This window comes from Rutidosis leptorrhynchoides, chromosome 5, assembly GCF_046630445.1.
Source record: "Rutidosis leptorrhynchoides isolate AG116_Rl617_1_P2 chromosome 5, CSIRO_AGI_Rlap_v1, whole genome shotgun sequence".
NCBI lineage: Eukaryota > Viridiplantae > Streptophyta > Magnoliopsida > Asterales > Asteraceae > Rutidosis > Rutidosis leptorrhynchoides.
Window position 1 is genome coordinate 267,033,838 of NC_092337.1, and position 13,095 is coordinate 267,046,932.

The window sequence follows — 13,095 nt, forward strand, 5'->3', positions numbered from 1 at the left end:
TGTCTCGGATTCACGAACGTATCAATATTGTGATTCAATATTGCAGGAAAGTACGTAGACGCAATAAAAATGACAAACGTTAGGTTGACCTCACGAGCAATACCCTCGAACAATACCCATAACCTCCATAGCTATAACCCATAATTTCCTTAGCTCTATCCTGTTTGAGAAGCTTATTTTGAAATCGTCTGAATATAACTCCGTCGTAGTATTTTATGTATACTAATAATATCTTGAAATAATACTAAGTAAATATATATATGTAATTCGATTATGAGAGTTTAGAGAAATATATTTTCAAGTTTCTATGAAATAATGAAACCTATTGAATTCTATTTATAATAGATTTTTGAATTATTAAAGTGAATTATTAAAGTATGAATTATTAAAGTGAATTATTAAAGTATGAATTATTAAATTGAATTATTAAAGTATGAATTATTAAAGTGAATTATTAAAATATGAATTATTAAAGTGAATTATTAAAGTGAATTATTAAAGTATGAATTATTAAAGTGAATTATTAAAGTTAAAGTAAAGTAAAAGTAAAGTAAAGGTAAAGTTAAAGTATAGTAAAAGTATAAAACTATGTATGTATAATACGCGTATAAATATATATAATATTAATTTAAATCGTTATATCATAAAACATTTTTGAAAAGTATAATTATATATATTCATAATAGGTTTCAAGTTTTTAAATTACAGTCTGTTGGTGAAGCAAGGGATAAAGTCCAAAGGTTAAATAAACGTATGAAATCATCTTAATGAAAAATGTCGAGTTACTTAACTTGTCGATATCCAACATCTAAGTTATTTACACTCCACGTTCTTACTTTCATATTAAATAAAATGAAAGTTAACATAGTTATCTTATCAAGGTCACGAGGAAAATATTATAAAACATGCCTTGAAAATTAAACAGGAATTTCCACTAACCCTTGTCTAGTTCCCGTTTATTGACACATTTGTTCTTACTTATAAATTACTTTACCATTTTCCGAATGTTTTCAAAAAGAATAGATTTCTTAAATCACAGTGGACCTCATAACATAGGCCCGTAATCATATCATAATGTATCTGATAATTCAATCATTTGATATTATCTCTTAATTCTGTCGATAAATATATCGAAACAAATACGTTCATGTAAGGTATCATAAATCTAATACTTTGTTATGTTTTCAGTTAATATTATATATTATATATACATATCTATATCTATATACACATAATTGTTCGTGAATCGTCCAACACGGTCAAAGGGTAATTGATTACGTGAATGTAGTTCCAAACTTTTTGAGATTCAACATTACAAATTCTGCTTATCGTGTCGGAAACATATAAAGGTTAAGTTTAAATTTGGTCGGAAATTTTCGGGTTGTCACAGACCAATAATCATGGATGGTGAAAAATTGGGTTTGTGTGTCGAGTTGCAGAGAGGAGAAAATAAAATCAAATGTGGTGTGGGTTGATTTTCTATCTATCTCTGTATGCTTAAGTATATATATAATAATAGAAAGACATAGTTTCAAAGTAATGTATATATATAATATATAATTATATGATTGATTCGGTGAAGAAAAGTAAACACAAAACTAACACAGTAACACCCAAGAATTAATTAAGAATAGTCATTAATTTGGTTATTGAATGAAAGCAATGACAAAACAATAATACTCTAAATCACGGATGTAAATGGAAAAGTGAAACAAAAACAGTAATCATCAATCAAGCATAGTAATGTATCAATTATCTTTTAACTTTACGGATGAATTATCAAGTGGATGTTTTAAGTTCTTATCAATCACACAAAGTATACTAATAATTCATAATTAAGTGATAAACAAGGACAAAGGCAATTTAACACGTATAACTTGAAAAGGCTGAAATTAAGAATTGAAAATATCCGGTAATTCGTACACCGTTGTTAATTAGTGGTGGATATAAGTAGTTAGAAAAATCCTAAATTTTTATATTAAGTCTCTTTAGTTATTTCAGTCATTATTGTATAAAATTTGATTATTAACTATTAAATAAAAATTAAATTAATTGTTCACTCTCAACCCCTAAGTAAAATATAATAAGTGTTAAAACTTAACAAATAGATTCTAAATATATATTTAATAAAGCTATAATTTATATGACTACTTTTTGGATCACCTTTTATTTAAAAACCACATAAGTTTGAATTAAGCTTTTCTAAATAATAATCGGAACGTCCATCAAATATTACAATTATTAAATAATTATATTTGATATATTCTTTCTATATATATATATATATAGATTTATTTTAATAATGATTTGATTATATTGTATATTATTATTTTTAAGTTATTACATATATACATACATTTATATTTATATTTATATTTATATGTATACATATTTATTTATAAATAATAGTTCGTGAATCGTCGGGAATGGTCGAAGTTCAATGACTGCAAAACAACAGTCTAAGAATTTTCGAGACTCGTCATTACAGATTTTGCTTATCGTGTCGGAACCATATAAAGATTAAAGATTAAATTTGATCCGAAATTCCCGGGTTATCACACTTACCAGACAGCTTTTCTTAATAAAAAAAATATATATATATATATATATAAAGTCGCCTGGATTCGAACTCACTACCTCCCATTCACACAACACTCCCATAAACCATTCGACCATATCAGCTTTTCATGTAATAACTCGTATGATTATTTAACATATAATGGAACAGTTTATTATCTTCTTTATTTTAAAAAAAAATCATCATCATCATGAATCTTCATGATTATAATCGTAAACATCCACAACAAAACATCATCGTCATTTATGCCATCATCACCAATATAAACCCGGTCATCATTCTTCATCAACATCGAATCATAATCATCATTAGATCTTTATCATTTTAACATATCATATATCTTCTTTATTATGATTATCATCTTATAACTTTATCACCATCATACTACATCATCATCGTTTATCATCACCATAACAACTTTACTGTTATCACTGTGACACTATAAATGTGTTATCAATTTGCCTCGTCCCTTTTGTTGTAAGCAGAAACAGAAAAAAAAAAATAAAGAAGCAAAGGCTCAAAGTTAACGGCCCAACAGGAAAGAAACTGAGTTGGGTCACGGCCCAACAATTACCAACAATTTTTACGGCCCAAGCCTAGTATTCATGATTCCAGCTTAATTGATTTTTGTGGTGGTGGGCTCGTTTGAAAATAGAAACAATAATACATCATCTTCAACTTTACAGCTCATCTTTCCTTTTCATGATTCGTAATATAACAACCGACAGTTTTTAACATCGATCATCATTATTTACTGTATCATCAAAGAAACAAGAACACGTACCGTGCTATTTCTCGAGCTGTAAGCAAACAGGAATATAAATAGATATGTTCAACAGCGGTTCTTGATGGGTTTCGTGAATGTTTGTACAGTAAATCAACCGACAAGTTGCAGCTGTACCAGAGCTTCGGATAGTGATGTTCGAGGTTGGTTTGCTTGGAATAAGTATGTAACTGCAGCTGCAGCAGTTTTGGTTTAATGTTCGTGATTCAAGAAAACAAAAACTGTAAGTAACAGTAACCACTAGCGATCGAGCAGAAAATGGATAAAAAGGAATAGGAGTGGGTTCGTGTTGATGTATGATGGTGGTTTTCGGTCTGAATAAAAATAGAAAATAAAAACTTTTTATAGCCACAATAGTGGTTGCACTTGATGGTGGTCTTGATATGAGAAATAAAAATACGGCAGTAGTTATGCAATGGTCATGGTGGTCGTGAGGTGTTGAGGGTGGTGACAAATAGATGATCAATAGTAGCAGTAAGGATTTTACGTGAGTGTTGGTGGTGAAATATTCACGATAGAAAAAGGAGGGAGAGAAGAGAGAGAGAGAGGGAAGAAAGTGATTGTAATTCTTGGGGGTTTTCACGTGGATGGAGGTGGTGATGGGTTATGGTGGGGATGGAAGGAGGATGATACTCATGGTGGTGTTGGGTTCTTGATCGAAGAAGAAACACATATGGTGGTTTATCCCTAAGTATGTGTATATATAGATATATTGATATGATATTGAAAAGTAACAATCAGTAACTTTATGTAATAATTCATATGTATAATTTAATATGCTAGAGGGTTATTGAATGATTTTTGTCTCATAAGTTAGTCACTTATTTTATAATGAAAAATGATCGACAATAATTTACGGGAAAGAAAAAGATGGAAAGTTTGATAAGTATGTGTAACAGATTTCAATTAATTATTGATTTGCATATGTAACTGTACCTTATATATCGATATATATATATATATATATATATATATATATATATATATATATATATATATATATATATATATATATATATATATATATATATATATATAAGAGTGATGTTTTAATAATAACAATGTCCCCACCATTGAAAAATTTGGTTATAATGTATACAATTTATAGTGGCCCGTAGTAACTAAAAGTTTAAAAGTATGGGTTCTTTTTAAATGGTTGAAAATAGATTATGGTTTTGAATAAGTGGGCATGTTGTATAGAGCATAAAGGAAACAGGAGAAGTAGTTAGTGCTAGTTGTTAAATTGATGATTGAGCATGAGTAAGATAAAAATACATAGAAACTCAATAATCTTAATTATAAATCTTAAACAGTAAATTAAATCAACAAATATCTAGAATAGGGTAGAAGCCAGGGGTTTGTCCTGTTATCAATTCACGGAGTATTAAATCGTGCTCCTTGCTAAACATTTTACAGATAAAAGTCATCTTTAAAAAAAATTCAAAATTTTAAATTAGATTCATTTAATAATAAATTTTATTATATCATATATTATTTATTTTACAATATTAATTCTAATAACTAAATAATATAATATTTCAAATTATATTTTGAATTACCATTTATATATATATATATATATATATATATATATATATATATATATATATATATATATATATATATATATATATATATATATATATATATATACACACACACACACACATATCTATTTATAATTAATTGTTCGTGAATCATCGTAAATGGTCGAAGTCAAATGAATGTACGAAAAAATAGTTCAAAATTTTTGAGACGCAACATAACGGACTTTGCTTATCATGTCAGAATTATGAAATCGTATCGTGAGTTTGGTTCAAATTAGTTGAAATTTTCCGGGTCATGACAGTACCTACCCGTTAAAGAAATTTCGTCCCCAAATTTAATCGAGGTCGTCATGGCTAACAATAAAAATGTTTTCCTGCCGAATATGAATTGATAAGATAGAATTTTTTTTCATCTTTGAGTAATACAGATAAAATAATTTGATTATTCGAAGCGTACAAGTGAAGCTATCACAAAAGATTGAAATGAAAAAGACACGTTTCATCATAACTTCTGACTAGTCATGGTTGAATTTAGAATATAAGGTGTGTCTTAACTTTTGACATTGTCTCAGTTGAATTTCGGAATTCAAGGGATTTAAAGAAAATCTTGGAAATCTGTAAGATCTGATTCTTCGGGATTTATGGAAATTAAGATCTCTGTAATTAAATACGGTGATCTACCTCGATTACTCTGTCTGATATTTCCATTATAAATTAAACTCTTCTGTTCCATTATTCTCACCATTCCTATACTTTCTTTCTTAGTTCATACATCTAAAAGATTGTGAAAATGCTTAATCCAGTTCTAATCCTTGATATTTTCTTAATTATCATTTCTGTCATCCTTCTTTTCAATCTTCCATCAAGAAAATCTGTTTACTTCTACTATTACCTTGGGATGATACTATTCTTAATTCTACCGTGTCTTTATATTGCTATTCGTATTAATATCCACGGATTGTAACCTCTGTGTTGTTATTGGGCTTTATATTCTCCCTTATATTTTGGAGCTTCATGTTGTTGTTTTCTCTTCTCAATTTTAAGTAAGGCAAGTAAAATGTCTCGAATTTGTAGGTATGAAGTTTGAAAGAATATAACTAAGATTACAAGCAGAAAGGAAAGGGAATAGCACGATTTGATTTGTTAAATTACCGGATTCATGGAAAGATAGAACTATCAAGAATATGTTTTCTTGATACGATTAGAGGTTAAGTAGAATGAAAGAGTTATGTAGCATGGCACATGATGAGTGTATGATCTGTGAATCATCATGCCTCATTAGAAATTCAGCATGACTTACTCTAATATAACCACGTTGGCCAAGCGCATTATATTATACTAACTCATGATTCAATTTCCAACACTCCTCCAGAAATCATTCATAATTCAAACTCGAATTTTAAAGAAATTTAGAAACTAAAATAGTTTTCCTTTATGATGTAACACGGATAGCACTAATAGATAAATAATTTTGGATAAGAATATTTATGAAACATAAATATCTTCAGAAATATTGAAGATATTTATGATGATATTTTGGAATTGCAAAGTTCGAAAGTTGCTGAAGAAAATTTTTTCACAAGATTTTAACATGACTTCAGAGCAAGATATTCCCTAAAGATTTCATCGGATCCAAAATTACCTAGATTCTTTGAATATAGGGTTTGTTCCTTGTATGTATCCTTGGTCTCCTTTATGGTTTGCTCAATCTATTTTTTAGTACCAAATTTTCTATCGAGCGTTCCTAACACTCCCTTCTTTATCATCAAAATTTTGGATGTTTAGACCATCTACAATTTTTTTTTGTTTCCTCTGCATTTAATGATACCATACATGAATCATCGGTTATCAATCCGAGGTGGATTCAAGAGAGTTGTGTTTTTAGATGATTAAACGCTGATGGTAATATGGTGGAATATAAAAGGTTCCCCGGTAACAATAAAAGAGCACACATATATATCAAGATGTTAATAAGGTTGTTTTGAACGAAAAGTCGAAGTTGACTTGCTGGAGCTGTGACATAATTTGCTACTTTGAAAGGAATCACCAAGTTATTTTGGGTAATAATAACACTAAAGGAATTAGCACAGATACGTGTTAAACGTTTACTCAAGTTCTGAGAGTTTTTCAGGTGCATAACTATATGCATAAATTCTTCCGTCTGTAGATGAAGTGCGGTTGGTTTATCCTCTCGATTGAGGTGTTTTCAAGAATCATGAAAGGTTTGAATGCGGATTGTAATCATCAAGATACAAATGAGGTTTAAGATGAAATCAAGTGGCAAACTTGAAGAATTGTTTAGTTTCATATGTTATAATCAATATTTTAATTCATTTTAATTGTCCAATGTTGGCAGTCCACAGTTAGCAGTCCACAGTTAACAGTCCAATAATTCATATATTTCTTAATATATAAGATTCGAATTAATTAATACGTATCGTGACCCGTGTACATGTCTAAGACTCGATCACAACTCAAAGTATATATATTATTGTAGAATCAACCTCAACCCTGTATAGCTAACTCTATCATTACTGCATATAGAGTGTCTATGGTTATTCCAAATAATATTTATAGATGCATCGATATGATATGTCAAAAATTGTTTACGTGTCCCGATATTTAAAATGCGTAAATAACAGTATTTAAATGACGATAAATAAAGTGCGTAAAATAAATAACAGAAATTAAATGACAATAAATAAAATTGCGAGAAGTAAATTGAGATAAAATAAATTGCGATAAATAAAATGTAATCAGTTAGCTAGGAACAATTAGCTAGGATTTTGTTAGCGTGGATTCTTAACAAAATTTCTCATAGTTAATTTGTTTGTTTCTAACAAATTTTATTTTGTCCAATGTCTTCTTCATTATGCCACTTGTCGGATTCTGATAGATCAAAATCCAAATATGAAATTGGATGAAAATAGTTACTCTGTGGTGAACGGATTCGTATAGCTGCGGGTGTAAGTAGGATAGTAAATGACTGTTGAATCAGATTCAAAGAATGTACAGTGTAACTTACTAATGTGAAAACTAAATATTCTTCCGGTATTACCTACCCGTTAAAATATTTTCACCATTAACAATTTGTACGAAAGAATTTTTAATTACAATCTTTATGAAAATATATATACATATATATTTTCTTCAGATGTAGTCATGGATTTAATGAGTTAATATTATATTAATCTCATTTGATTTACTGTTAGAACTAGAATATATATAATCTCTAAAACATTAGAAATTACATAATCGTTATGCAGAACGAAGATAAATGATGTAGAACAATTTGTAGAACGATGATTAAGTTCGAGGTATGAATTGTGATGTTGAGACGTGTGTTGTTGATGGTACGGGTGTTGTTGCTGGTTGTTCTGTTGATGTCGGTGATGTTGTCGAAGGTGGTAAGTTTTGCACCAAATTCTCTAAAGCCACTACTCGAGCGCGAAGCTCGTTGACTTCTTCTATTATTCTGGGGTGATTGTCGGTCAGAACGAGCGGATGAATAAGATCTAGAATTAGAGATGGTATATAATCATGACGAAGTACTCTGGAAATGAGAGAGAAAAAAGTATTACGAGCAGGTTCGCCGGTAAGTGCTTCAGGTTCTTCGTCAAGAGGGAAATTTGGTTGGTGGAAGGGATCGCCTTCTTCACATCTCCATTGATTAGGTCGACAACGAACCCATCAGATGAATTAGGGATGGCTAATTGATTGATTCATTCTGGTGACACCGCTTTTGGAGCTTAGGTGAATATTCATGTCGGAATAGCTGTCGGAATAACTATCGGAATAGCTATCGAAATCTGAGGGATTCGAACTGGTTGAGGGATTCATCTCGTACGATCAGATGAAGGATTTTCGATAAGAAATAGATTATAGAATGTAGATTAGTACCCTGCAATACATAATTTACATATGCATATATAATACTAAAATCCCATAAGTTACGGAGGAATCTACGGAAGCTGTCAGGCAAAGGTAACAATAACAGATATGCTAAGATATGAATTTATCTATACACTGTCTATGCAATAGAGGCAGTAAGACATGTCTAGACTAAGAATGATAAGCAGGTAATTTCCTAAGGATGATAAGCAGATGATTTCTGACTAGAAATGATAAGCAAAACTTTTGACATGCAGACACGGTCGAAGTCCAGACTCATTAATGCATCTTAACAACTACTAATTAGACACACTAATGCAAGACCTGGTTCACTAAGACCACCGCTCTGATACCACAGGTAGTGACCCGTCCTAATCCATAAGAACGAATACAATAACATATGATTACATCGCGAGGTATTTGACCTCTATATGATACATTTTACAAACATTGCATTCTTTTTAAAAGACAAACTTTCATTACATCGAAAGTTGACAGCATGCATACCATTTCATAATATATTCAACTATAATTGACTTAGTAAGAATCTTGATGAACTCAATGACTCGGATGCAACGTCTTTTGAAATAAGTCATGAATGACTCCAAGTAATATCTCTAAAATGAGCAAATGCACAGTTGAAGATTTCTTTCATACCTGAGAATAAACATGCTTTCAAGTGTCAACCAAAATTTTGGTGAGTTTATTAGTTTATCATAATCGATCATTTCCATAATTTTAATATACAACAAGATTTCATTTTTCATAAATAACCTTACACTCGCAAGTGTATAAAAATCATTCGTATGATGAACACCTGGTAACCGACATTAACATAATGCATATAGAATATCCCCCGCATAGTCGCAAGTATGCCATAATATTGGCAATCTCAATCACCATCTAAATCGAAGTACTAAAGCATTCTAAATTCTAGAATGGGGTTTGTTAGGCCCATAGATCTATCTTTAGGATTCGCGTCAATTAAGGGCCATTTCCCTAATTCTTAGGTTACCAGACTTGAAGGGGCGATATTCGGTTTAATAATCCAACCATACAATGTAGTTTCAATTACTTATGTCTATTAAAACAGTTATAAAAACAGCACATGTATTCTTAGTTATAAAAATATATATTGCAAAAGCATTTAAAAAGGGAGCAAATGAAACTCACCATACTGTATTTTGTAGTAAAAATACATATGACGACATTTAACAAGTGTAGGGTTGGCCTCGGATTCACAAACCTATATCATGTATATATATATTAACACATATCACATTTAATCATCTGAGTTTATTTATATAATATAACGTATTAAGATTAATATCTTTATATATATATATATATATATATATATATATATATATATATATATATATATATATATATATATATATATATATATATATATATATATATATATATATATATATATATATATATATATATGATTGTATTAAAATATGTTTTTATATAACTAATACTTTATTTGGAAAAATAATATTTTTAATAGAAAGTTGTAATATTTTTATAACAATAATAATACTAATAATAATAATAAATAATAGTAGTGATAGTGAAAATAATGATATTAATATATAAAATCTTGATAATGATGATATTACTAATAATAATAAGTTATCTTTTTACTTTTTATAATAAAAACAATAATATTGTTAATAATACCTAATACTAATAATGATTAATAATAATACAGATTATGATAATAATAATAATACTAATAATAATACTAATAATAATAATAAATTAAATACTACTTAATAATAATAATGAAAATGATAAGTTATACCATTTTGATTAGTGTTGTTTGGGTCATAACAGCAGCAGTCCATATAAAAGGCCAATTCAATTTTTAAATTCTCAGCCCAACAGGCCCACCTAACCAGACGGCTTTTCTTGATAAAATATATATATATATATATATATATATATATATATATATATATATATATATATATATATATATGCAGTCGCCTGTATTGGAACTCACGACCTCCCATTCACACAACACTCCCATAAACCATTCGACCATATCAGATTTTCATGTAATAACTCGTACGATTATTTGACATATAATGGAACAGTTTATTATCTTCTTTATTTAAAAAAAAAATCATCATCATCATGAATCTTCATGATTATAACCGTAAACATCCACAACAAAACATCATCGTCATTTATGCCATCATCACCAATATAAACCCGGTCATCATTCTTCATCAACATCGAATCAAAATCATCATTAGATCTTTATCGTTTTAACATATCATATATCTTCTTTATTATGATTATCATCTTATAACTTTATCACCATCATACTACATCATCATCGTTGATCATATTACCATCATCATCATAAATCACGTCATCACCATAACAACTTTACTGTTATCACCGTGACACTATAAATGTGTCATCAATTTGCCTCGTCCCTTTAGTTGTAAGCAGAAACAGAAAGAAAAAAAATAAAGAAGCAAAGGCTCAAAGTTAGTGGCTCAACAGGAAAGAAACTGAGTTGGGTCACGGCCCAACAATTACCAACAATTTTTACGGCCCAAGCGTAGTATTCAAGATTCCAGCTTAATTGATTTTTGTGGTGGTGGGTTCGTTTGAAAAATAGAAAAAATAATAAAACGACCCGTCCATATTACTATAAACGCAGTATGTAACATCCCGCATTTTTCCGTTAAATTATTTTAACGCCCGTCTTTTTCTTTTTAAATAATACCCTTCGTATCTAGATTCGTATCCTTTGTTATGTAACATTTTAAATATTCTCGTTATCTAATTATAACGTCATCTGTTACTCGAACGTTTTTAAAATATTCGTTGGGTTAATTCCCGCACCCGCTTTGAAACTCGAGGGACCGAGATTGCCAAATGGGCAAACTAGTTGACTAGGTCAACTAGTCAACCCACTTACCACATACATTCATTTCATCTCCACCTCCCACCTTCATCCTCCTCTTTCTCTCTACTTCCCATTTTTGAACTCAAAACCCTCAAACATAAAATCATCATCTAATTCCGATTGGAGAAGCAAACATCAAAACAAATTACATTTTCGTGATCCTCTCTTCATCCTCTACATTTTGATACCAATATCATCAAGTTTGGGTAACTTTCTAAAAACACTAGTTTTCTTTAAATTTGTGTTCTTGACTTAAAAGTATGTTAATTAGTGTCTATGGCTCATTGTGATGTCGTGTATGTAATTTGTATGCTCGATTTGTTGTTTTTGGTGTAACTAGTTCATTATGAAAATTACTTGCTAAATCCTTGATTTTGGATGATCAAATGTTATTAGATTGTTAATGTGCATGTTTTAAAAGTGTTACTAGTATCATTAGCTTCATTTTGATGTATAGATTGATTAAAGAAACTTCATAAACGCGATTATTGATTTTGTGAACTTTTGGTTAGGGTTTGATAGCTTTAAAACGAACTTTTGATGCGTTGAATGCTTGTTAATGTTATTGATAAGTGTTTAGTTGTATTACATGTTTCATTACCTTCAAAACGGCATATCATACATGTAAATTGGATTCTCGAAACTTGAATTGCAATTGATGAACTTGAAACCTTGTTTTGGAACGTTTAACGAACTTTCGACGAGATTTTTGTTGTCTAAAATGATAAATTTGATTTAGGAAATGTATCTAGTTGTGTTCCTTGTCGAAAGAGCTTTCCGGTGATATAAAATACATGTCTTGATTGTTTGCGGATCATAAACTAGGATTGATTGAAGTTTGGCTCGTGCCTTGTGTTTTCTGCAAACAGGACCTGTAAGCCTTTTGGGACGCCGTCCCAACCTCCTAGACGCCGTCCCACCCTTCATATTGGGACGCCGTCCTGACAATTGGGACGCCGTCCCACTCTTCATATCAGGACACCGTCCTGATTTTTGGGACACCGTCCTGATACACTAAAATGGGCTGTTTGCTTTGATCTTTTGACGTAAAATGTTTGCTATGCTACGGACCTCCGATTAACATGAAACTTGGCCAACATGCTCATATATGATTATATAACTTAGAAAAATTGTCGGATACCCAACCCGACCCCGTTGACTTTTCCGTTGACTTTGACCCGACCAAGTTTGACTTTTTGTCAAACTTAACCAAATACTTATGCAACCTTTCTAACATGATTATTTACTTGTAACTTGCATGAAACTTGACTAGTTGATTCACATGTTAATATAATCGAGTCGTAACGAGCCATAGGACTAATTGAACATCTTTGACCGTTTGTGCTTACCGATATTGATA